The 27,738-nt window shown below is 40.9% G+C and overlaps 1 long non-coding RNA gene across 1 annotated transcript in view; it reads left to right on the top strand.

Annotated features, from left to right (window-relative positions):
- Window positions 1-26,694, top strand: part of LOC126215096 (uncharacterized) — a 36,994-nt gene extending 10,300 nt beyond the window's left edge. Inside the window, exon 3 of the long non-coding RNA XR_007542084.1 lies at window positions 26,216-26,694. This is a non-coding gene — a long non-coding RNA (uncharacterized LOC126215096). The remainder of the gene's footprint in view (window positions 1-26,215) is intronic.
- The last annotated feature ends 1,044 nt before the right edge of the window (window positions 26,695-27,738 follow it).

Raw genomic sequence — 27,738 nt, 5'->3', positions numbered from 1 at the left:
TGCATTTTTATATTTTCTCCTTTCATCAATTAAATTCAATATTTCTTCTGCTACCCAAGGATTTCTATTAGCCCTCGTCTTTTTACCTACTTGATCCTCTGCTGCCTTCACTACTTCATCCCTCAGAGCTACCCATTCTTCTTCTACTGTATTTCTTTCCCCCATTCCTGTCAATTGTTCCCTTATGCTCTCCCTTAAACTCTCTACAACCTCTGGTTCTTTCAGTTTATCCAGGTCCCATCTCCTTAAATTCCCACCTTTTTGCAGTTTCTTCAGTTTCAATCTGCAGTTCATAACCAATAGATTGTGGTCAGAATCCACATCTGCCCCTGGAAATGTCTTACAATTTAAAGCCTGGTTCCTAAATCTCTGTCTTACCATTATATAATCTATCTGATACCTTTTAGTATCTCCAGGATTCTTCCAGGTATACAACCTTCTTTTATGATTCTTGAACCAAGTGTTAGCTATGATTAAGTTATGCTCTGTGCAAAATTCTACAAGGCGGCTTCCTCTTTCATTTCTTCCCCCCAATTGATATTCACCTACTATGTTTCCTTCTCTCCGTTTTCCTACTGACGAATTCCAGTCACCCATGACTATTAAATTTTCGTCTCCCTTCACTACCTGAATAATTTCTTTTATCTCGTCATACATTTCATCAATTTCTTCATCATCTGCAGAGCTAGTTGGCATATAAACTTGTACTACTGTAGTAGGCATGGGCTTTGTGTCTATATTGGCCACAATAATGCGTTCACTATGCTTTTTGTAGTAGCTAACCCGCACTCCTATTTTTTTATTCATTATTAAACCTACTCCTGCATTACCACTATTTGATTTTGTATTTATAACCCTGTAATCACCTGACCAAAAGTCTTGTTCCTCCTGCCACCGAACTTCACTAATTCCCACTATATCTAACTTTAACCTATCCATTTCCCTTTTTAAATTTTCTAACCTACCTGCCCGATTAAGGGATCTGACATTCCACGCTCTGATCCGTAGAACGCCAGTTTTCTTTCTCCTGATAACGACGTCCTCTTGAATAGTCCGCGCCCGGAGATCCGAATGGGGGACTATTTTACCTCCGGAATATTTTACCCAAGAGGACGCCATCATCATTTAATCATACAGTAAAGCTGCATGTCCTCGGGAAAATTTACGGCTGTAGTTTCCCCTTGCTTTCAGCCGTTCGCAGTACCAGCACAGCAAGGCCGTTTTGGTTAATGTTACAAGGCCAGATCAGGCAATCATCCAGACTGTTGCCCTTGCAACTACTGAAAAGGCAGCTGCCCCTCTTCAGGAACCACACGTTTGTCTGGCCTCTCAACAGATACCCCTCCGTTGTGGTTGCACCTACGGTACAGCCATCTGTATCGCTGAGGCACGCAAGCCTCCCCACCAACGGCAAGGTCCACCACAACAACACGTGTAATAACCATGTGTGTTGACCTCAGGAATAAGCATCAGACATTAACTAGTTTCTTCAAATAAGTCATTTGTATGGCAAATAACAGTAGTTAGACTACTATTCTGCATCAATAACAATATATGTTGTTGGTGATACACTATTATTCACCAGTCTAATTAGGCACACATACTGAAGCTGAGTAGGACAACCAATAAGATTGCAACAACTGCCTACATACCTAACAGACTTCACTGTAGATTTAGAGCAAATATTTCCAGGGGCATATGTGGACTCTGACCACAATCTATTGGTTATGAACTGTAGATTGAAACTGAAGAAACTGCAAAAAGGTGGGAATTTAAGGAGATGGGACCTGGATAAACTGAAAGAACCAGAGGTTGTAGAGAGTTTAAGGGAGAGCATAAGGGAACAATTGACAGGAATGGGGGAAAGAAATACAGTAGAAGAAGAATGGGTAGCTCTGAGGGATGAAGTAGTGAAGGCAGCAGAGGATCAAGTAGGTAAAAAGACAAGGGCTAATAGAAATCCTTGGGTAACAGAAGAAATATTGAATTTAATTGATGAAAGGAGAAAATATAAAAATGCAGTAACTGAAGCAGGCAAAAAGGAATACAAACGTTTCAAAAATGAGATCGACAGGAAGTGCAAAATGGCTAAGCAGGGATGGCTAGAGGACAAATGTAAGGATGTAGAGGCTTGTCTCACTAGGGGTAAGATAGATACTGCCTACAGGAAAATTAAAGAGACCTTTGGAGAAGAGAGAACCACTTGCATGAATATCAGGAGCTCAGATGGAAACCCAGTTTTAAACAAAGAAGGGAAAGCAGAAAGGTGAAGGGAGTATATAGAGAGGACAATATTATGGAAATGGAAGAGGATGTAGATGAAGATGAAATGGGAGATATGATACTGCGTAGAGAGTTTGACAGAGCACTGAAAGACCTGAGTCGAAAGAAGGCCCCGGGAGTAGACAACATTCCATTAGAAACTTCCTGGCAGATTAAAACTGTGTGCCCGACCGAGACTCGAACTCGGGATCTTTCCCTATCGCGGGCAAGTGCTCTACCATCTGAGCTACCGAAGCACAACTCACGCCCGGTCCTCACAGCTTTACTTCTGCCAGTGTCTCGTCTCCTACCTTCCAAACCTTACAGAAGCTCTCCTGCGAACCTTGCAGAACTAGCACTCCTGAAAGAAAGGATATAGCGGAGACATGGCTTAGCCACAGCCTGGGGGATGTTTCCAGAATGAGATTTTCACTCCGCTGCATGTCCTTTTATAAACTTTCTGTAAAATCCGCATAACCGTAAGTATGCCTTTAATTGTTTCTTATTCTTAGGAGGAGGACACCTTTCAATGGCTTTAAGTTTTTCAGGGTCCTATACAGTACCAGGTGTCGTAATAATATGGCCTAAAAATTTTAGTTATTTTCTTACAAGTTCACATTTTTTTTAAATTTCAGAGTCATTCCTCCCTTCTGTAAAGCCATGAACACTTGTTCCAACAATTCAGTGTTCCTCCCACTCTTGGGTAGCTATTAATAGATTGTCTACATATATTTAAAGCTGTCTTTATTCCAAGGAATAAACATACATTAGATACAGGTACTGGGTGTCTTATACCATGCCATACCTCCGGATCGAGGGTTTACAGGGCATAACACCTCAATGTATACACATAGAAATAAACATAACTTAAATAACAAAATGCAGAAGGAAGAAAGGAATAAAGACTGGTTCTTGCTCCTGTGAAAGACCCCAGGAGTCAGGGTAGAAAAGAGCCAGCGCACTATCCAATGCCAGCCCTGGGCATCGGGCGACGAACCATCACACACTCGAAGATCTTGTAAGAAGTGCAGCGCGACGTTAACACCCTTGATGAGATGATGGAAAATTCCTGCACTTTGAAGCCCAGCTTCAAGAGGTCACGTGCAGATTGTAGGGACCAGATTCCCCTCCAGTTCAGGGTGGCCGAGGAGAAGACAACACTCTGGATGCCAGGATGAAGGCCGAGGACAGCATGCCTGATGGACGGCGTGTTGTACTTCGCCGCCTTCTGCTGGTGTCATCAGTCGAGCCGGAGGTGATCTCCGACTATCTGGGCATCGACGATGCGGTACTCAAAGTTCTCCCAAGTACCCAATCCAAAGCACGAATAAATACTGACACTGATGTGTTCAGTCTGAATGGCAACACTTTATAGTGGTAACACCTTCTGGCAAAGAGAAAAGCGGTATACTTTCTCGATTCGACACTGAGCTGCACCTGCCAGTAGCTAGCAGTCGTGTTAAGGCTAGCTAAATGCCTTACATTATAGAATTTCTGTAGCATATCGTCAAGAGATTCAGGACGATCAATTTCCTTTTTCACTATTTTATTCAGTGTCCTTGCATCAATGACTATCCTCACTCCACCATCCCGTTTGGCCACAATAAAAAGCAGGTTACTGTACTCACTATTACTATGCTCAATAATTCCCCATTCTAACATTTTGTCGATTTCTGCTTGAACTGCCTGTTTCTTTGCTGCAGGCACTGGATAAGGATGAACAAAAAACGGTTTGTGTGGTAGAATTTCCATTCTGTATTCAAACCTTTTATTCTACTTGGTTTGTCCGAAAATACTGTACAATTTTCTTCCAAAATTTGTAACAGTTCCTCCTTTTGTCGTTGATTTAACTCATGTATACTGTTTACTAGGTTCTTAATTTCTCCCAACATCTGTTGTGTACTCTTCATGCTTCTCATATGGTAAGCTTCAAACAGTTCAGATAACCCTTTGTTATCTGTTTCTATCTCAATCATCATAGATGTAAAATCCGCTTCTAACTTCTCGTACGTTTCCTCAAAACCGATATCCAAATTTACGTCCTCATTGGTTATGCTAACTATCTCGTTAGCACAATTGATAATCACCTTTCGTTTGTGCAGCCAATCCACACCTAGGATTACTTCAGTACTAAGTTCTTCAATTACTAGAAAGTCGTGTGAAAACGTTTGTCCTTTTATCTTAAAGTTGATCAAGATTTGTTTCTTTACCGGTTTGTTTCTTTTCACAGTAGCACATACAATACATATTCCTTGGACAGTCATTACTACTATTCCAGGTTTGTTCTCTGTGTATTCATAAAACGACTTGGACAACGCGCTGACCTGCGATCCTGTGTCTAATAATGCTCTTAACTTATAACCATATATCTCAATCGGTATAATAGTCTGTTTTTTAGGCTCTCTTCTGTATCGCCTTGTCCTTCCCATACCAAGTCCTCATCCACCATTGCATCTTCCCACGAAATGGCGTTTGTTTCCTTTGATTGTACATCTGGTGGCTCTTTCTTCCTTTTGATCGCAAATTCCTTCATGATCTCCTCCTGCAATGCCTGACATATTCCGTCATTCAGTTCTCTCTTGTCGTTTTTGGTTCCTTCATCTGTAAATTCTTTCTGTTCTACGTTAGCACCAGTTTTCGGCAATTTTCCGCATGAAAGGTTTTCGTTTTCTGTTCCTTCTGCCTTTACACAACAAAGTTCTTCTGATAGTTCTCTTACTTCAATTTTAGAGTCACTCGAATAGTTACTTTCTTTGTCTTCGTCTGAGGGAGCACTTTCTATATTGCTTCCAGGCTCTAGCAAGAATGCTTGTCGTAACTTCTTGGTAAATTCCAAGTCATTACTAGTCTCATAGTCCATGCATTGTTGGATTCTTTCGAGAGTAGTAAGATCTTCCTCCGTATTTTCCTTTGCAGTTCTCAGGTCTTTACTAACACAGAGTTTGTTTTCATCTGAACTACTTCCTACATCTTCGGCAATGACATAAGCTTGCACTTAAAATACACTGTAATCCTTGTGGAGTTCAATTAATCGCACGCATTCATTGTCTTTTAATTCAGGCTTATGACTGACAGCAACACTTTCCTTTGTTTCATGGCTGCGGAATGACTCATCAGCAACGTGTAAGATTCCTTCTTTCATTGTACAACTAAGTACGGCTTCCTCCTTTTCAGCCACTCATGTTCTTTGCACGGTGCGTTTTGTTTCGTTTGAATCGGCAGCTCGCGAACTCTGCACGGCTCCACTACAGAAACTTTCCTCCCTTCCGGGTGAGTTCCCCATTTAGCGCTACTTTGTGTATCTTTACACTGCTTCAGGCCATCATACAAATTGCTCATACGCCATTTACCTATTCCTTCGGACCAATTCTCCGTTTCCTTTGCCTCCCATTGTCTATCGCCTGCCTGAGAAATTCCTACTGCGAGCGAAACTCCTTCCACCTGCTCATCTACTACTTCAGCTGATTGCGTCGCCGGGTTCCTGACTGACTATTGCGTCCTCTGCCGTCCAAACTGCTTGAGAGAACTTGCATTCTGCCGTGGCTACTGGTAAATGCACCGTAGCGCCATCACTGCACTCTCGCCTGTCAAATTGAGGCACACACTCCACGCCATCTGTTGCTGCGCGGTGACTGCTCCAGCTCGCTTTAGCACAGCGCTGCAGTACTTCTGCACTGCGATCACGATGTTGAAAACCTTTCTTGCGTCTGGGCCATTTACTGTGTTTCTTTACTGCGTCCATCTGATCCTTAACATTCGCGGACTCGTTTTCCGAGCAGTTTTGCGCGGAATAATTGCGCGATCCATTTCTTCTACCATGTCTGTTAAAATTACCTCTTCCCCTTCACACCATATTGATTTGATAATGTTCATTATCTCTTTTGTCATCATGCAATCTTTGGTTCCTATTCCCATTATTTCTATTCTGGTGGTTATTATTGTTTTCGTGCCAATGGTCCTCATCACTGACCTTTTCCAGAAACGCTGAGAACGATTTGTGGTTGCTACCCACATATCTCTTAGAATCTTCTGGCAACTTCTACCAGAGTTCCCAAATAATTTTGGAATCTGATCTACGATTCCTTAAATGAGCTAACTTCCTATACCAGGACTCACAAAATTCTTTCATGGTCTTTGGGTTGTTCATTTCAAACATTTTGACCATTACAAACTCACGCCATAGGCTATTTTGTATGTTTTCGGACCAGTATTTGTCCAAAAATTGTTGCCTAAACGTACTGAAGGACATTTCTTCAGTACTCAGGTTTATGCCCCATCTTTTAGCATCTCCTGCTAATCCACTAATTAAGATGTTGATCTTTTCCTGATCGGTGGTATTTTCAGGAAAAAGCCTCTCACAGTTTTTTATGAAATCCACAGGGGATAATCTGCTGTGTTTTTTGTAAGGGCTGAATTTTTCTTCGCCCTCCAATACTTTGCTATGACTTACTCCCTTTACTACGTAAGAGATGTTGTTCTTAATTTGATTTTCAAGGTTGCTAACCTTCTCATGAATGCAAGTCGTATTATTACAGTATTATGCCTGGCGAAGTTCTATCTGTTTCTTTAGCCCTTTTTCAGTTTCTCAAACAGTATTTCTCAGTTGAGATATCTGTTCCTTATTCATCTCAATGGTGGTTTCCTTCGCTTGTGAAACCTCCTTTTTCACTTCAGCTTTAACCATAGGTTCGACCTGCTCGTCTATTTTCTCTACTTCTGTTTCAAACCTAGCATTGATTTCAATTATTTCAGTTTGAATGTTACTAACAACTTCCTTCAGATCCTTAATGTCACTTTTCATATTTATTAATTCCTCAGTAAGAAATCCTATTTTATTGTTTACCTTTTCTATATGTTCAGTTTGTTTTTTAAGCTGTGTATCTACATGTTTTGTGTGTTCTTTAAGCTGTTCATTCTGAGATTTAATTTGTTCGGTTTGCCTTTGAAGCTGTTGTTTTGTTTGAATTTTAAGCTGTTCACTTTGGGATTTGATTTGTTCATTTTGGGATTTGATTTGTTCACTCAGTTTTGGTCTGTGGCTGTATGTGCATATTAATGCTGTCCAACATAGCATACCAATCTACTTGTGATTGTGCTTTTTGTTCTATGTCATTTCCCTGGTCCCTGTCTTCCTCTTCAGAATCTAACTTTTCTTTCTTTATCTGGGAAGGACTTAACAACATAAAAGTTTCATCTTCCAGATCTACCTGCTGTACTTGTTTTTCCACCAGTGAGAGAGATTCATTTATGTTTTGCTCACTATCACTGTATACAGAGCTTGTTTCACTATCATCCTCCTGCTTCACTTCCCTGTATTGCATTGCCTTATCTTTATCCATTTTTAACAATTTCTTAAACCACATGTATTGTTCCTAATGACTGTAACAGATCCATGCCCCTTAACTTCCTGTACCTCTCTCAAAAGTCCTGGCACGCGGCGCCAAGTGTAATATTCCTCCTTATTTTGTGTGTGTTATTTACTATCCTGATATGTAAAACCAGATGTAATACTTGCATGCATTTTGTGTTCTCTGAATTGGTTTACAGAACTTTACTGTTAACAATAAGCAATGTAACAAACAGAAATACAGTTACCTATCCAGACAGCAAAACCACAAAAACAAGTGTAATAACTGTATGTGTTAACCTAAGGAATAAGCATCAGACTTTAACTCATTTCTTCAAATAAGCCATTAGTTCAGAGGTATGGCAAATAACAGTAGTTAGACTACTATTCTGCATTGATAACAATATATGTGTTTGGTGGTACACTATTATTCGCCATTCTAATTAGTCACACGTAATGAAGCTGAGTAGGACAACCAATCAGATTGCAACTCCCTAGTCACCTAACAGACTTCACTTTAGATTTCGATAAAAGATGGTTCAGCAATACAAGAAAAGTTCAGCGGCTTGAAACAAAACTACAGTACCCAATTGCTTAAGCAAACAGACTGATTTCATGAGAGCAAAAGTAAATTTCTGCAGGGGTGGTTTCTACATCAACATATTTGGTACGCAACATTTAATTGATTCACTATAAACTGTTTAACGTTACTATTTATCACCATTAACCATAAACTTAGCATTCCCTTTCATTAATACGTAATGTAAAGCAGCAAACAATTTATCTAATGTGGTCTCTGAATCTGGCATAACCTTATGTAATCATTTTAACACAGAAAATAATAGCAATAGGATTTTGCTTGGTTTATGAGCGGCATAAATTACCAGGTGGACACAATTGTTAATTTGCATGATGGTTATTATTCTTAAAGCACATTTCAACTTCCTGGCACACACTACAATACGTAGCTAAAATGTCGTACCCTGTAAGCTGTGATCAGCGACGGTGGTGTTGGTGGCAACAACTGCATTAATATCAGAACGGCCAAGAGCAGTTACCCATGTCGGACTTATTTCCTCTTCATAGCGATGATCCATCTTATAATCAATAGCAGTTTTTCTCCACATACCAGGCCGTGATAAACTGCAGTTTCCAACCGAGGCAAGATGCAACAATATGGTGCACTCCACACTATGCTGGCGCTGTACGTGCTGCCTCTAAGATCACTGGCCACCGACTGACTTTGTTCGCGCCCGCCAAAGTGCGCCAAACATTTCCACTCCCACCTTTTCCTACGCTTACACAGCTTTCCGTTCCTGACGGAACTACTCCATCTATTATACTACACACATCTCATACAGCCCTAAGTGAGTGCCAGTAACTATTACATACATAATTACATTATAGCACCTTTTTACATTTAATAATTATAACAAATAGATATCTTTACAATATTTAAAAGTAAATATTACACACTTTTTCTTAATATGTACATTCACTTTAATCTTATCAAAAAGTTTCAGTATCGATTTTGCTTCAAACAAGATGTCTCTACTTCTACTTTAACAGTTTCAATAGAATATTTACAAAAATTTTTTTTAAAAATATGAACAATAATGCACAAGTTAGGTGAGAGCCCCAGTACTAGGTTATGTGAATATAGACTTAATTTCTTTTCTAACAATTGGAATAAGTGAAGTATTTACTGTCACTAAGAAATAATGATGTACTCATCGAAGAAACAGCCTTTTGTTTCCTGTCTGATATAATGTTTAATAAAGATATGCTGGCCTCAACTCCAGACACTGGTCTGAACATCATGGTGCTTTACCAGGAACAGTATCTTACTGGAGGTGTTGTGCTGCTATCTTCCTCTGACTTTTGCACTACATAACCAGGCACTTTTAAGAGGACCTGTAGTGTAACGAAGACTCCAAAGCACAGTTCAACTTTGAATTTATTGTGAGAGGTTTAAGAAGCAATATCTGGGAATAGGCATATGTAGTAATTTACAGTTAAATGACTACATGAAAGTAGTAATAGGAAAGGCAAATGCCAGACAGATTCGTTGAAAGAATCCTGAGAAATCACAAAGGGTGTAGCTTAGCTTAGAAACCAGCAGAGATGTTGATCACAGATAGGCGCAGCAAAAAGACTGTCACAATATAAGCTTTTGGCCAACAAGGCCTTTGTTGAAAATAGTGCGCGAGTGCGCACACACACGAGGCTGCAGTCATTCGTGTGCGAATTGTATTTGTGTGTGTGTGTGTGTGTGTGTGTGTGTGTGTGTGTGTGTGTGTGTGTGTGTGTGTGTGTGTTGATTTTAGCTTAGAAAACATTCATTCAAGCAGTACTGGAGGACTGCTTGTCAATTTGGGACCCACAGGCATCTACAATGGAAGAAGAGGACGAAGGACAGGTTGTCGGCTCTTACTCCTCTAAAATCTACAACACACTTTTCTTATGCACTGCAGAATTCTCTTGCACGTATAGAAATAGTTGTCTTTGGTTGTACTAAACCATGGTTTAATCTACATTGGTGCTGTTATTATTGTTATTGTTATTATGTAGTATTCTGCCTAGTGGCATGTTGACATCAATATATGGAGAATTTCTGACACCAATGTTCCCTGTCCTGAGCTTGTTCCTTCAGTTTGCTGCATCTCCTTCCATCTTTCAAGTCATCCAGATATTGAATTTTTCTTCTTCCTCATCTTGTATTTCGTTTGATTTCCATCCGATGACATTGTATATGAGCTCCTCGTGTGTGAGTACGTGTCCGATCCTGTTGAACTTCCTCTGAATAATTGTATACAGTTTGTCACTGAATTGCCCTCTTGATCTTCCGTATTATTCTCCAGCACTACACTTCAAAATTTTCCTGGTATTTTTTTCTCAATTTCTCTCATGGTCCACGTCTCTGCTTCAAACAGTGCAATGCTCCAAATTTCATTTATGCAGTGTGCATCCTTTGTCAGTGAGCTTCCCAAGCACTCCAGCTGCATCACATTCTCAATTTTCGTCAGTTATCCTCAAAGGTTTTTCCCGGTTTGTAATCCCCATCACTTTTGATTGCTCAGTGTTGATTTCCATTCCATATTTTGTTCCAGTATCAACCAATTGGTTTTTGATTTTTGGTGAGCACTGCCAGATCATCTGTGTACTTGATGGTGTTGATGAGTAGTTGTCCTATCCTGAAGTTTCCACATCTTTTCAAAGCTTTCCTCTCACCAGCCATTCTCCTTGCAGGTTGAAGAGACTCTGTGATTGACAACATCCTTGTCTTATTCCTCTTCCTATTTCCACACTGTTAGTTTCTCCGTAGCTCAGTTGCAGCTTTATTATTTGCCTCACGTACTAGTTGAGACTTAGTCTCTGGTCTCTCCAGTGCATTACTATCTCCTTACAGATCTTCATCAATGTTGTCCATTTGACTCTGTTAAAGGCCTTCTTCCAGTCTATACAAGAAGCACAATTTTTTTCATTAACAGCCGAAACTTTCTCTATGATGTCCCTGATTTCTTTTCATTTCCTAAATCCAAACTGGTCCTCTCCTATTACTTCCTCAATTTAGTGTTCCATTTGCCTGTTGAGTATTCTTGGAATGATCTTCACCATGTGTGAGATCAGACCAATTGTTTTGTAGTCACTAAATTTCTTGTCTTTTGGTTTCTTCTCAAGAGTAATCATTGTCATGTCCAGTTTTGTAAATTTTGTTGATGAGTTGCGTCATCAGTTTCAAACCTCTGTTTGCAATTTCTTTTAGCAAAACCATTGGTGTGTTGTCATTTCCTGAAGCTTTCCTCCCCTTTATGTACTTAGTTGCCTTCTCTGTTTCCATTGTCAGTATGCTGGAGACCCTTTTTCGTCTTTATCAGTAGCCTTCTCTGTCCCTATTTTGATGTCTTCTGGACAATGTTCCTTATCATAAAGTTTTTTTTACATATTCTTCCCATATTTTCAGCATGTGTATTTGTTCAGTAACTATATATCATCTACAGTCTTCCATTCTGAAAGTTCTTACTCCTTTGTTCTCACTCCCTCCCAGTTCCTTCATTTTCTGGTTATGACGTTGTACCTTCCTCTTCTTTGTAGTTGCTTTAATTCATCACACATTTCTTCTGTGTGCTTTCCTTCATTTTGTTTCTTTCGTGAGTGCATTGTTAACTTTTCTGTATTTATCTTCATTAACATTTTTACACTTCCTCCTTGCCTACATCTTTTCCAACGTCTTAGTGGTGATCCAGCATTTCCTTACTCTCTTTGTTTCGCTCCCAACATTTAATGTATTGAACAAAACCAGAGTAACATTTTGCCACTGCACTTCTATGCTTGCATTTTCACCTCACACTTCACTAAATTGTTGATCCAAGAATTCTCTTACTGCTTTATTTTTCTCTCGTAGCTTTCCCAGGTCCCATCCCTGCTTCCTCCTCCCTCACTGCCCTATCCTCTTCAGCCTTGTACTGATACCTACAACCCAAAGGCCAAGATCTTAACTGACATCAGCAGGCAGCATAGTCTTGGTATCTTCTATGCTGCTCTAAAAACCTCTGTCAAGTATGCAGTTATCTGATATCTATTAATTACTGGGGCTCTTCCGTATGTACAATTTACTCTTCCTTTTCTTGAATCAAGTGTTCATCACCAAGTTGTTTCACCAACAGAATTCCACCACCATTCCTCGTCCTGTAATTTCTTCTTCCTAATGCATCTGTCCCATGATGTTTACATCACTACCTTGCCCAACCACACTATTCCAGGCAACCACGACTATGGTGTTTACTCTTCCTCTGCTTCTGTGCAGATGATGTCTCCTATTTCATAGTGCATTTTTCTTCCTTTGTTATCATGGTCTGATATTGGCACGTACACTTGAACTGCTGCCCAGGAGGATCACCACTCTTTGGCAGGTTTGTGCTTGGCTACCACGGGGCCCCAGCCTTTACAGTATCTTTTCCCTTCCATGCTGCATGTCTATCCTCACCCTGTTCTTTTTCCCCTCCCATGGGGGAACATGCCTGGGCTGTTTTTGTAAGTGTATTCTGCATTTTTGGTAATCAATATCAGATTACTCTCCACTGTTTTTCATTGCTTTCTTCTTCCCTCATTCACCTTCTCCTATTCTTCCTCCACTTCGGCATGTGAGGTTCTCTTTTTCTTCCTCCTCTCTGTGTGCTCCCGAAGGCTGGCCCATGCATCTGATGTGTAATAAGTGACTGGATAATGCATTATTCCCAGCCCCAGGTCGACAGGTAGGGTTCGCACGTACCCTCTGGTACAGGCCAGGCCCAGGGAGGGATGATGGCCTGAGCAGCAATCTTCCCAAATTGCCTAATTTGTCCCTCTATCAGGTATTCAGGGAGTGTGGCCTGAAGTGTAAACAGTCACCTAAAGTCGGTGCAGCCCCTTCTGAAGGGGGCCCACAGTTAAAAGGAGCATGCTGTCAGAGATGCAGGAAATCGTGTGGGGATTTTCTGGCAATGAGCCAGTCATCTTCACCGTCAACAGTTATGAAATGTAAACAAAATGAGGCTAACAATTCAGAGACCCTCCCAGCTGCACCATAGTTCCTTATGGTTTCATGTGCTGAAGACATCAGTCATTCACCATTTACTATTCAGAAATGTGATGATGCAATTCCTGGCCCTGTGAAATCCTTCTCTTGTGCAAGCAATGAAACTTTGCTCTTGGAAACTACATTTGACTGTCAAGCACAACTGCTTGCAGCTTCGCTCCTCCATGGCTAATCTGTTTGTGCCAAGGCCCATCGATTGCTGAATTCTTCACGTGGTGCTATTTGCACTAGGCTGCTCAATGGTCTGATGGAGGCAGAAATCCAAATGTACCTCTCTGATCAGCGTGTCATTGCAGTCCATCAGGTGATGAAAAAAGTAGAGGCCTCTTTAGTGCTCACAAACATTGTCTTTCTCACATTTGATAGAGCGGTTCTTTCATCAAAGCTCACAGTCTGACCATATATAGTGAACCTCATGTGCTGCTACCAGTGTCATTGTTACAACCACATTCAAGAGCCTGTCGACACCCAGCCAAATGTGTAACCTGTAGTAGGGATGCTCACAAGGGTGATTGTCCATTTCCTTCTCCCCACTGCATCAACTGCAATGGCGACCATGTGGCCTCCTCCTGCAATTGTCCCCTGTACCCCGATGAGCGGACTGTCCAGCAGATCCGGGTGAAGGAAAAAGTGCCTTACTTGGTCACTCGCAAGATGTTGACTAGTCGGAAACCCTGTGTTCTTGCAACGTCTCACTCCACGAAGGACATGGCCATGCAGACATGTGACCTCAAATTTAGCACCGTGGTTGTGAAATCGCCCAGCATCATGGTAGCTTCCCCTCTCCTCCTCCAGCTGTGCAACATGCCACCAGACTATTGCCTCACAGAGCGAAGTCACCAGCTACATAACTGGCATGCCTGAAAGAATAGAAGGAATACTCCCATGAAGACTTACTATGTCCCTCCAGCCAACCAACATCTGAATCTTCCTCTGCCAACCGGAAAGGCTCAAAGAAGTCAAACAAAGGCAAATGGTCTTCTCCTTCGCCGACTCAAAAATCCCCTTCAGCAGTGTCACCATGTGATACCTTTGTCTGGCCGACCTCCGTGTCGCTGGTGCACACTACCAACTGTTTGTCTGCCCTGGACTGTGCAGGCTGACTGAAGGAGAAAGCCGATGCTTCTGTAGTCCTCATGGGGCAGGATCCTCCAGCCTCTGTGCCCTGCAGCAGTGAGTCTTCGAAGGCTGTCACTCAGTGGTAGGTGAGGTGTCACCCCTTCATTTTTTCCTTGTCACTGCTCTCCTTCAGTGGAACTTTCATGGTCTTTGATCCAACAAAGAGGGTTTGCAGCTGCTCTTAGTATTGCAGTGTCCACTTGTTCTCTGCCTTCAGGAAATGAAACTGCATCCCCACAGCCACTTGTAGCTCTTGCATTTCTTCCTGGTCCATTTTGACCTTCCCTCTTACGGGGGAGTCATGCTCCTTATATGGGATGACGTTTATGGTCAATCCAGCTCCCTGACTACCCGGCATCGCTGTTGAAGTTTGCCTTTTTCTTCCTCACTGTTCACATCCCTCCATCATTGGGTGTCACCAGGGCAGACTTCCTTCAGCTTATTGGCAGCTACCTCATCCCTTTCTGCTGCTGCTCGGTAACTTTAATGTGCACCAAAAATGGTTCAAATGGCTCTGAGCACTATGGGACTTAACATCTGAGGTCATCAGTCCCCTAGAACTTAGAACAACTTAAACCTAACTAACCTAAGGACATCACACACATCCATGCCCGAGGCAGGATTCGAACCTGCGACCGTAGCGGTCGCGCGGTTCCAGACTGAAGCGCCTAGAACCGCTCGGCCACCACGGCCGACAATGTGCACCATCCCCTTTGGAGTTCTCCCAGAACCTGTCTGAGAGGTGACCTCTTGGCTGACCTCAATCAACTTAACCTCTTCTGTCTTAACATAGGAGTACCCACATTCCTTTGAAACTTCACACACACCTATTGCCATTTGGACCTATCCTTCTGCACTGGTCTGCAGCTCTTGATCTTGTGGTTGCGTTCTTGCTTCCATAGCATGGGGTCCCGGGTTCGATTCCCAGCGGGGTCTGGGATTTTCACCTGCCTCGAGATGACTGGGTGTTTGTGTTGTCCTCATCAATTCATCATCATTCATGAAAGTGGCAAGATTGGACTGGGCAAATGTTGGGCAATTTGTACGGGTGCTGATAACCGCGCAGTTGAGTGCCCCACAAATCAATCATCATCATCATCTTCTGCACTGCCCAGCTTGCCCATCGTCTCGAGTGGTCCATTCTCTCTGACACTTACTCGAGCAACCATGTCCCATGTGAGACGTTATCTCCATATTTTTAACCATCATCCTACAATGGCCAACTGAATTCATTGTAAACAGTTGTCTGCACAGCGTTGTATTCTTCAGGATAGCAAAATAGCTAGCTGGATTTCATTCACTAGTTCTTTTATCAGTTCCACTCCCTCTTCTGTTCTGTGGGCCAACCTCCAACAGCTCTCTGGGACCAAATCCATTCCCCAATTTCTGGCCCAACAGTAGCAGACAATGTCATTGTTGATTTTATTGCTATCTCCAACTCCTTGGATGACCATTTTGTGGAGATTTCGAGCTCCTCCCTCTAACACCCAGGCTTCCTCCATCAGAAATGAGCGGAGAATGTTCGGACAATACCCTTCTCTTATCAGAATCATTAATGCTAGAATGGCGCCTTTACTATTGAGGGAGCTCGATCATGCTCTAATTTCATCCCAATCCTCTGCCCCAGGACCAGATAGTGTTCACATTCAAGTGTTGCAGCAACTTTTTCTTTGGGTGAGCACTTTCTGTTTCATATGTACAACCACATCTGGGAAGAGGACACCTGTCATACCCATACAAATACCTAAACCCAGTAAGGACAAATACCTTCCTGCTAGCTACCATCCCATCTCTCTCACCAGCTGTTTTTGCAAGGTAATGGAACAAATGATTCATGCCTGGCTGCTACGGTGGCTAGTCTCGCAATTTACATACCCCTACATGGTGTGGATTTCGAGCATACCGTTCTGCAGTTTACCATTTTGTCACTTTGTTCACATAAGCCATTAATGGTTTTCTGCGGGAATCCCAGACTGTGGCCATGTTTTTCGATCTGGAAAAAGCCTACGATACCTGATGGAGGACTGGTACCCTCCATACTCTTTACATGTGGGACTTCCATGGCTGCCTGTCCTGTTTTCTTCAGGAATTTTTAAAAGGCTGTGTTGTCAAGGTATGTGTCTGTTGTGCCTTGTCAGACACCTTTATCCAGGAAAATGGTGTGCCTCAGGGTTCCGTCCTGAACGTTGTTCTCTTTGCTATTGTCATTAGCCCTATAATGGGCTGTCTCCCGCCGGGCACCTCCCGCTCCCTGTTCATTGACGAAATTGCTATCTATTGCAGTTCTCCATGGACCTGTCTCATTGAGTGACGTCTTCAGCAATGTCTTGATCATCTTTACGCATGGAGCATCGACAGTGACTTTCTTTTTTCCACTGTCAAAACTGTTTGTATGAATTCCTGCAGTTGGTTTCTTCCACCATTTTTACATCTTGGGTCTTTTGGGAATTCCAGGGGCTCATGCTTGATAGGCAACCCACTGTATGTGGCCCCTCAATGGTACTTCCTGAGGAACAGATCGAACCACGCCCCTCCATTGGTACTAGTCCCTTGTCTTTTCAAAACTAGACTATGGGTGTTTCATTTATGTAGTTGCACATCCACCCCTCTTGTGCCATCTCAATACCATCCACCAATGTGACATCTGTTTGGTCACTGGCGCCTTTTAGACTATCCTGGTTGAGAGTCTGTATGCAGAAGCTGCCGAACTACTGCTGTTCTACTGCCGTGACATTCTCCTCAATAGGTATGCATGCTGTTTGTCTGCCACGTGCGGCAACCCATCCTATGACTCCTTTGATTGCCAGTATGGGGTGCATCCCTTTTCTATGTTACCTCCTGGAGTTAACTATTGGCTCTTCCTCTGGCAATTTAACTTCACACTACCTGCAAAATTTCACAATGGTTGTAAACCCTTCACCTCCTTGGCTTCGTGCAGCAGCCCGAGTTCACCTTGGCCTTCATTAGCTTCCTAAGGACACTACTCCAGCTTCGCTCTATCACCTTCAGTTTCGTGACCTTTGCACAGAACTTTGTGATAGTATCTTTGTGTAAAGTGATGGCTCTCTGACTGACTGTGATGTCGAATGTGCCTTAACCATTTTCACAGGTGGGGTTGGTATCACCTTCTGGAACACTTATCAGTATTTACAGCAGAGCTCTTTGCCCTGTATCATGCCTTGCAGTACATCCAGTGACACGGGCTCTTCGATGGTGTCATCTCTCTGTGCCCTTCAAAGCCTCTGTGTGCTGTACACAGTCCATCCCTTAATGTAATGGGTCCAGGAAAGCTGTCATTTGCTCAGTCTTGATGGAGCCATTGTGATGTTTATGTGGGTTCCTGGTCACATTGGTCTGCAAGGAAACAAGGCTGCTGAGCATGCTACCAAGGCTGTAGTCCTTGTACCTCAGCCTGCTAGTTCTTACATTCCCTCCAATGATCTCTGTGTTGCCGTCTGTCAGCAGGTGGTATCACTGACTTCTGTTTCTCTATGGTGTGTTTTATAGACCTTTCTCCATTTTTTAGCTGTCTTCTCTTCCATTGATTGGGGTTAACGTGTAGTCGTTTTTAACTCCTCTTTTTGTCTTCACGTTCTACAGTTCTGATGCGTGCGTGTATGACTCTAGTTGTTTTTGCACCCTAAAACAAAACAAACAAACAACACTTGAACTATCAGAATGTCCACTGGTTCAGCACTTGTTTTCACAAATATTAAATGATCACTATGGTACAGCACGTGAATCACACTTTGCAGTATTTGAATCACTATCACTATTGCTACACCGTGTTAAAAGCTTTTTCCACCTGAACAAAACATCACGTACTTACCTGACAGTATTTCACAACTATTTAGCCACCTCACTTCACTTAAACACATTATGTTCACATCACATTTCTCCATTTCTTTCTTCAGATTTTCCAGTTCCTCTGCTTTTTGAAGTGTTCATATTAAAATAGTCATCTCTTTTGATGACACCTGAAATACTGCCAACCTGGAGATCCAAATTGGGAGGGGGCCACATATACCTCCAGAATTTTTTACTCCAGGAAATGCCATCATTATTCTCTGGAAATATAAAAACAAAGTGATCTTTCAGTTCCCTTTCCACATCACAGTGTCATTGCTGAAGAACCAGACTGTGACTGGTTTCACCCTTGCACCTTTGATCTCGATCAATTTAAAGTGTCGTGTATTTCCCATCAACGTGTAGAGAGAAAATGACACCATTCTGTAACACAATGACAAAATTGCTCAACAACACATCAAACTAGGTACTGCAGGACTGTGTTAATGCAATTCTAGGGCATTCAGAGTTTGATATAGTGTCCAGTTTTAGTGCACATTTAGGTGGTTTGTCACAAACATCTAGACAAAAATACTGGTTCTGGATTACACTTGGCATCAAGTATCCCAACCATTTAGCTTTCAGCTCACATTTCTTCAACATTATTCATGTTGCTCAAACTTAAAAAATAGAAGACATTGAAATAATGGAATCCATTGATTAATATGATAAGATATAAATTTCTGTGAGCAAATAATGTGATATGCAACATGTTACAAAAATAGTTTTAAATCCTTTCGGTACAGATATCTCTCCCCTAATGAAGAAGCTCAGGTTATGAAACTGATATACACATATACCTACATAATACATAAAAAATATATTTGTTATTGAGAAAAAAAACAATCTCCATGATAATAAGATCAGAAAGTGATGGCAAATACCAAAATATCCCTGTTAGCATATAGACACCAAAGACAGTCAAATTCTTTGAAACACCCCTGGCCTATGTCAAATGGTAAGCTAGTATCCATGATGGTCTGATGAAGGGTCACTGCATTAGGAATGTTGCTGCATATGCTTATTGTCTTAAGCGGACCCACAAATAATGGCCAGACATCAGCAGAACATGTAGACAGTAGCACTAATCATCACCGATATATCCAACTGCTATCACTAAAATTTTTTTGTATCATGTTTGACAGGTAGCATCTTAGTCGATCTGTGACCATATTTAGCAGTGGATGGAAGTACACTAGTCTCGCTCATCAACATAATTTTTATTAACATCTCATCATTACACATTTCAGGACTCCGCATTATCAGATTAGTCAAAATCCATATATGCCTCCAACAACAGTCCAGCAGATCATCAGTGCCCAAACTCAGTAACATTATCCTCTGCATTTCTGGTAATGTGACTGAAATATGCTGAAGCCTCATCTTCAAATTTTCATGAGGCAATCCTGCAGGAAGTCTTTGAGTGCTTTCAATATATTTCTTGTAGACAGCTACCTACAATTTCAGCCTACATTTTAATCAGAAACTCCAACTGGTGTTTAATCTGAATTATTGTAACAAAAGGATTATCATCCACCCACAAAAATTGTTCACAAAAATTTGCTATCCCATTTATTTCAAATATTGGCTCATGTGTAAACAATACAGAAGACACAAACTGTGGATTAGCAGTTGGTGGAACAGATCAATGGCAGTAGTTCTCTCATGGCCTATTACTAGTGGGGAAAAGAGACACTGAAGGCCATACACAAAATTGTTTGTTATGTACTGTCCATGTGGCTTAATGAGATGCATCACATGGTACACCTGTCTCTCCAATGGTGACAACTGAATCCTCAACAATCTGATTTGTGCATACATTTTTGTCACATCTTCTAGCAAGTCTTAGCCCAACTTGATGCACCATTTGTGTTGCAACTGATCTTATCTCAATAATTTTATGATAAACAGCGCTGAAGGTTGTCTTCTATCCAGAAACACATTCTCATACAGCCTTGTGTACATTACCATTCACTTGGCCTCACATAAAATCATATTTACCTGCTCGCAAAATGTATATCCTGATGGTTGACCAGAACATTTATCACGTAGTTCACTAGTACCATGTAAATGAAAGAATCAGTGCAGACTAATATAAAAAGTACACAAATGTCTTACTTATTTCCGTGTTCCATGCATCATAATTGCAATCTCTCATTATGATATAGAATGAACCAGTTTCATAATTCTAGCACTAAAAGTGGAAAGTATGGCAGTATACAGGTTGTCCAAATCATCTGTTAAAATTGTTTATTTCATTAATTAGGTGGTCAACAATTTTTCATGGCTGAATACCACACTCCTTTCTGTACAACACAAAGGCTGAGAAGTAGATAACTAAAATCAGTTCTGTTTCGAGCCTCTGTTGACTTCCCTGTTTCATTTCTCAAAGCTACCAATTCATCTTCTACTGCATTTGTTTCCCTTGTTCTTGTCAATTGTTGCCTAATGGTCCCTATGAAACACCCAAGAACCTCTGGTTCTTTCATCTTATTCTGGCCCCATCTCAATTTCCTACCTTTCTGCAGTTTCTTGATTTTTAATATACAGTCAACAGCCAATAAATTGTGGTCAGAGTTCACATCTGCCCCTGGGGATGTCTTACAATTTACAATCTGTACCCGAAATCTCTTTCTTACCATTATATAACCAATCTGAAATCTTCCGGTGTCTCCAGGTCTCTTCTGTGTGTACAATGTTCTTTCATGGTTTTTAAGCCAAGTGTCAGTGATGATTAAATTACGCTCTGTCCAAAATTCTACCAGGCAGCTTCCTTTTTCACACCCCTAAAGTATGTTAATATTTTTTCCAAAACACCCTGTAGATAGAGTGGGTACAGGGAGAGGCAGGCAGGAGGCAGAAAGAGGGGCTGGGATGGGTGGCTAGCAGTTTGGAGGGAGGTGGCCAGATTGCCATCTAGGAATTTGGGAGGAACATTTGCCAAGTATATGGGTTGGTCCGATTATAACTGGTGTTGGGAAGCAATGCATGCTGGAGGTCGCATGGGGATGCAACAAGGAAGAGGGTCTCAGGACAGAGAAAGGGCAAACTGTTGGATGGAGTGTGTGGGGACAGGAGGGTACCTGAGTTTGAGGTCAGGACAATTACAGGAGCTGAGGATGTGTTGTAAGGATAGCTCCCATCTGTGCAGTTCAGAGAAGCTTGTGGCAGAGGAAAGGTTCCAGATGGCACAGGTTGTGAAGCAGCCATTGAAACTGAGCATGTTGTGCCACTGGGTGGTAAACTATGTTCTTGACAGCAGATTGGTAGTGGCAATTCATCCTGGTAGACAATTGGTTGGTAGCCATCCGAACATAAAAGGCTGTGCAGTGCTTGCAGAATAGTTGATGTATGAAATGGCTGCTTTCATAAGTGGCCCAGCCTCTGATGGTGGTGATAAGCACTTGACAGGACTGGAGTAGGAGGTGCCTGGTGTGGGAGGATTGGGCAGGTCTTGCAGTTTGGTCTGCCACAGGAATATAATTCCTGTGGCAAGGGCTTCAGAGTGGGAGTGGCATAGGAATGCACTAAGGTGGTGTTGTGTAGGTTGGTGGGCGGTGGAACACCACTTTAGGAAGTGCAGGAAGGATTTTGGGTAGGATGTCTCCCGCTTCAGGAAAGAGTGAGAGAGAATCATAGCTCTTGTGAAGGATATGATTCAGTTGTTTCATTCAGGACTGATATTGGCTGATGAGGGGGATGCACCTTTGTGGCTGATTGGTGGTGGTGGTGGTGGTGGTGGTGGTGGTGGTGGTGGTGGTATTTGGGGTGTATAAGGAAATGGCATGGGAAATCTGATTGTGGACTTGGTTTGGGGGGAGGGGGAGGGGAAGGTATTGCCTGTCTAAAGACCTTTGTGAGACCTTAAACGTAGTGGGGAAAAGAATTCCTGTCACTACCGATGTGTTGTCCACAGGTGGTTAGGCTACATGGATTGGATTTTTGTGGTGTGGAAGGTGGTGACATCAACAGTGACCAATATGGGTTCAGGGGGTAAGGAGGTGAGGATGGTGGAAAGATGAAGGAAATGGTTAGTATCATTAATGTGGGAGGCTAGGTTTCAGGCAAGTGGGTGGAGGTATTGGTCAACAAGAGCAGAAATTCTTCCAGAGGGACCACAATAGCTGGCTACAATGGGCCACCCGGGATTGTTGGATTTGGGGATTAAGTGGAAGGGTGCTGCTGGTGTGAGGAGCAAGATGATTTTGGGTGTGCAAATATGCTCCATAAAAGAAAGAATGATGCCTGGATAAAGTTTGATGCTACATTCCAACTTTCAGACGAAAAACATACAAAATTTGTTTTGATGCAAACAAAACAGTTGTATTCTTGCTTATTCCACCACCACACACAATTGTGCTCCATTAAATAGAAAGTGGGCACAGAGCAACGTCCCTACAACCTAAAAGCGCACTGTTTTTGTATTCTACTGGTCATGAGAACCTACAATAGTAGATTAATAGTGATTTATTTAGCTTATCACTCATTTCTGTAACTTTTTTGGAGACTATTGTAAATTTATCTGATTAGTATTTAGTGAATACACATAATCCCCATGTCCAGTTTTCTTCTACAGTCATCAAAGAATTTTCGACATATCTTAAGTGCATGTACAATATGAAGGGCCGATTCAGGAACATTTTTCTGCACAAGTGACTTATCGTACTCCTCCCCCCTTCCCTCACCACATTTGCCATTGTGCACTTTCATCCATGTCAATTTCCACTACTAATTGTGATGTACAGTACATAAAAAATTTGCACTTGGGTTATGCTGTCAGCTTGGTACCCCAGGCATCTGCTATTAGTTGTGGTATGTGCTGTACAGAATTCTTAGTTATGATGTTCCTGGCGCCTCTCTGTTTGGAGCTCCAGTTCTCTATTTGTGTCACCTGTGTCTTGAACTGATCCTTTCTGTATGGTATTTGTAACATAATTGTTAGACATTTTCCGAATAGAGAATAAATATTTTAAAAATTAACAGTTTGCAGAGATGGCCAATTCAAAGATGATGTCATAGGACCCCCTAGTGAGTTTAAAGTGAGTATACAGCAATCATTTCCAACCTCCAATGATGTGTAATTGTCTTAAACATATAAACTATATGGTGATTGCTATATCTCCTCCTTCCATTATTCTCACTGCATCATTTTATTGCTATACAATTTTCATAAAATAATACCACATAATGAGCTAGTTAATTATAAACAGGCTGAGTATCTGGGGCAGTTATACGATGCTTTGCAAGCCCAGCATCAACTTCATACTCACTGACACCCCTACCTAGCTTGTTGAGGGCATGGACGAGCTTGCAAGCGGTATTACAGTCTTGCAGGTTCCGTAAACTGTGCAGCCGCCTCTGAACCAGGTCACTCAACTCGACAGCTTCAAGCTCTCGCCACACCTCATAGCTGCCCACTCTGGCCCATTCATCAGTGTCTGACTTCAGGGACCTGTCTTCAAGAGACAATTAGTTGAAATGTCAATTAACAGTTCACTTAGTGGCCATGGAGAATGTTGAAAAAAGTTATTGGTGCACAAAAAGCACAGGAGGTATCAAAGTTGTTTTGGAATAGTTGCACACAGTTGTTACATCAATCTGTTTACTATGCTACCTCTTACAAACTAAGAGATCATCATTGGGCCTCTAAACTACTTAAGTACCCACGACAAGTCATAAATGAGGGAAAACTTAAGATGTGCAGTTGAAACACACCATCCAAAACATATACAAAAGTAGTAAATATATCGAGGTATGGTTTTCACTCAGTTATAGCAGACAATGTGGTGAATTTTCTGATGTACAAAACAATTTTATGTTTTTTATGCCAAATTATAACACTAATTTTTTTTATTTTTAAATGAAACAATGTGTCTTCAAAGGGAATTTCAAAACCATAGTGTGTGGAACTTAGCAAGATAACAGTATCTGCCATGATGTTCTAAATGTAAGTAATCTCTTAACTCTGGTATTGTTCGTGTGTATATTGTTATCACATTTATATTAGGTGCTCAAAATGTAGTTTAATTTCTTCTGGATTTGTTAAGGGCTCTAGATATCTGGATGAAACAGGAAGTCATGTTGGTGCCACACATGGATTGCCTTTTCTTAGTTGTGATAGTTTGTAATAACTTCTGTTGAGGACTATATAGCCAGATACATTTAAAATTTCTATCAGTAAAACGGGGACCAATGGTAGGATTCCTATAAAGTTTGCTCAGCACACTGGGTGACCGAGGTAACTGTTTATCCATTTCTTTCAACCAGTGTGGATTTTCAAGTGGACAGGTAGTGCATATTGTGAAAATCTATTTGTTCATGATCTGTAAATGATGCTTTGTCCATAAACAAAATCTTACACAGGAACACTGCATTCATAGACACCAGAACAGTCACATGAACTGTTGATGGAGTGAAATGTGGAAATGGTTAAAATGGGTCGGGATGCGCTATTTGCAGAAAACTCGTTTTGATTAATCCCTCTCATCTGCTAGAGCTTCCTACTGGTGACATGTTGATTTTGTGTTACTGCAGTTACAATGTTAGTTCCATTTCTCTCATGTAGTACTGTTCTTTCTTTAAGGGTGGAAATATGAAGAGTAAAATGCAATTCTTGAATTTATCATTATGTTTGCAACTGAAGATCGTGTGGGATTGGAACAATCAGGACATGTTCCAGTACAGGATAACACCACTACTCCAACAGTTTGACGACAGTGATTGTAAACAAAAACTGTATCCACATTTTCAACTGTTGTTTACATTGTGAAAATCTGAATATCTCTACAAACAAGCTGTCCTATTGCTACAACAACTGAACAAATATTAATGCGCTTTGAGCATCCAAGTGAACTCACAAACTGTAGTTGGGTTATGTGTTGACAAATTGGACAGAGTCACACCACACGAAAATTGAGCTGTGAACACAGAGTGGTCGATAGTCCTAGGGAGAAATTGAGCTGTCTGCCCACTGTCTGCTCCTAGCTCATGCACGCACATGAGAACCTCTGAAAGTTCCTTTCAGTTTTTCCAAGCAATAGCTGTAATAACATATATTGCTTAAAGACCAGTTTAACTGGGAATATATTTTGTTCATAAAATATCTGGTGAAGAGAAAAAAAATTTTTTTTGAAAAATTATAGCTCTTCCTACCTCACCAAAAAGTGCATCAAAACACATGCATCGTTCATTGATAACACATGCAAGGCAGGTCTGCTGCTTATCTTCTCAGCCCGTTTAGAGAGAGAGAGAGAGAGAGAGAGAGAGAGAGAGAGAGAGAGAGAGAGAGAGAGAGAGAGGTGGTGGGTAGGGGGGGGGGGGGGGGAGGAAGAGCTGGTGGGCAAGCAAGTCATTATTCATAAACGGGGCTATTCATGGATGTGTTTCTTAGTGAGGCGAAGTAAGAGTTGGGATTTATGTTGTAACAACTATTGTTTCAAAATGGCATTATAAGCCATAATGACAAAATTTGTGGATAAATAATGTGTAATAATATTCTCCCTTTTATTATTTTTACACTTTGGAACAGCCAATAGTTATTGGAAGGGGCAAGATACGTAGGTATCCTACATGAAGTTTATTGCTGTCAGTTAAACACTTAACACTAAATACTCCAGTAGCTAAAGACACTGAACTGTATTATTAATAGAAGTGTGCTCATTTGGCCTCTCTACCAGTAACAAGACAAATGTGAACAACTTCTCACACTTTCCAGAGTCTCTACTGTAGAAAAATGTAGGATTACTTCCCACGTACCAATTTACACAGTAATTACAACTTCAGTGATAGGAAATATTTAGGTTTTCTTTAGCTCTACATGTTAATTTACATATAGCAAATTTCCTCCTGTGTCAGTCTCATCATCTACAGAGCAGCAATAACAACCACCACCTTAAATTATTTGTTGTATATATTCTAATCTCTGTTTGCCTCTGCAGTTCTTGCCCTCTACAGTCCCTGCTGTAAAATGGAAGTTATTCCCTGATGTTTTAGCAGAGTTGTTTTGCACATATATCTCTCCCTGCCAATTCACCTAATGTCTTATCTGTGTGCTTCATTTTCAGCATCATCAGTCCAAAGCATAAATCACAAGCCTAAGTCCTTTTCTTGACAACACAAGCAAGACAAATCTGCAGTCTAGAGCTATGTGTTGCTTTATGCTATATCAACAGGTGGTGTGTTTGCACATGCCACAAGTGTTGTTGCTCTACAGTGCCACTTTGAAAGTGATCACAGCAACAAAGCCACAGCAGCCTTTGGCCTTACATAGATTGGGCATACTGCATAAGGGAAACATAACAATACTGTTGTACACAAAATACTTTTATTGCGTATTTTGTGATGGCAGTACCACACGGCTCGTAAGCATTTGAGAAAACATCATTGTTCGACCACCAAGAGATCATTATCAGTTATTCTGTGTATCAAGGGAGATAACTCATGAAATGCATTTCATATGTAACTGTCAATACAATGCAGTCTGATGAAGTGTTTCTGTTACCTTGTACAACATTTAGTCAATTCATATTAGCTATACACCATATGGAACTATTGTTTTATCACTTAGTGTATTAATTTTCACTGTGTGTGCATGTTACCATCAATAAGATACTGTGTATGTAACCATGTTCCTAGATATTGTCAGCCTACATATTATAGTTCACTGTGGTTAATGTTTCCTATGAATCAGAACCTAACTGTGAGCATATGTACATATTACTTGAAGACAGTAACTTACCATACATAAAAATGTTCTAAAATGTACTTTCTTGTACTCCACTTACATTAAAACTAAAAAGTGTTGTTTCCCTCAAAGGTCACAGTGTGAGGAAAACATTGCACATACAAAATGTGAGGAGGAGAAAATTCAGATAGAAGAGAATACAAATATATCAGTTACTACTTACTAGCACTTCATGACTGTCAATGCTAATGTTGTTGTAATACACATAGTATACTATTGCATACAAAGTATAGATTGCTGAGTTTTCATATATGACTGTCATAAATGATCAGAGTGTCATATGATATACAACATGTATAATTTCATTTCATTTTATTATCTTCCTGTAAATAATTTATGTGATTTAGGAATTGTCACAAGTTTAATTAACTTGCAAAGTACATGTAGTACAAACATAACAACAGAATGCCACTTAAATAGCTATTTTCAATGCACTTTTGAGAGTTCAACATTTGTAATGAACATGTACGTAAATGTTAAGACAATTTTACACACATTCAAAGTACTCATCTACATCATAGAAACTTTTTCTTAAAAGGTAATTTTTAAGCTCTGTCTTAAATTTTACTTCATCTGTTATTTCCTTCATTTACACTGTTTATCCCAGAATACTATACCATAAGACACAATAGACCAAAAGTAAGCAAAATACACTAATCTAGCACACTCTATGCTGGGTACTCTACATATTATCCTCAATGTGAAACATGCCGAATTGAGCCTGTGGGATAAATATTTGTTATGCTCTTTCCAGCTTATGTTTTGATAAATGTGCATGCCCAGAAACTTGATGGATTGCACATTCTCCATCTCACTTGGTTTTAACAGGAGGTTATTTCCTTC

The sequence above is a fragment of the Schistocerca nitens genome, chromosome 12 (genome assembly GCF_023898315.1).
Source record: "Schistocerca nitens isolate TAMUIC-IGC-003100 chromosome 12, iqSchNite1.1, whole genome shotgun sequence".
Classification (NCBI taxonomy): Eukaryota; Metazoa; Arthropoda; class Insecta; order Orthoptera; family Acrididae; genus Schistocerca; species Schistocerca nitens.
The sequence above is the reverse complement of the archived record's forward strand: the minus strand, read 5'-3'. Positions and strand labels throughout refer to the sequence as shown.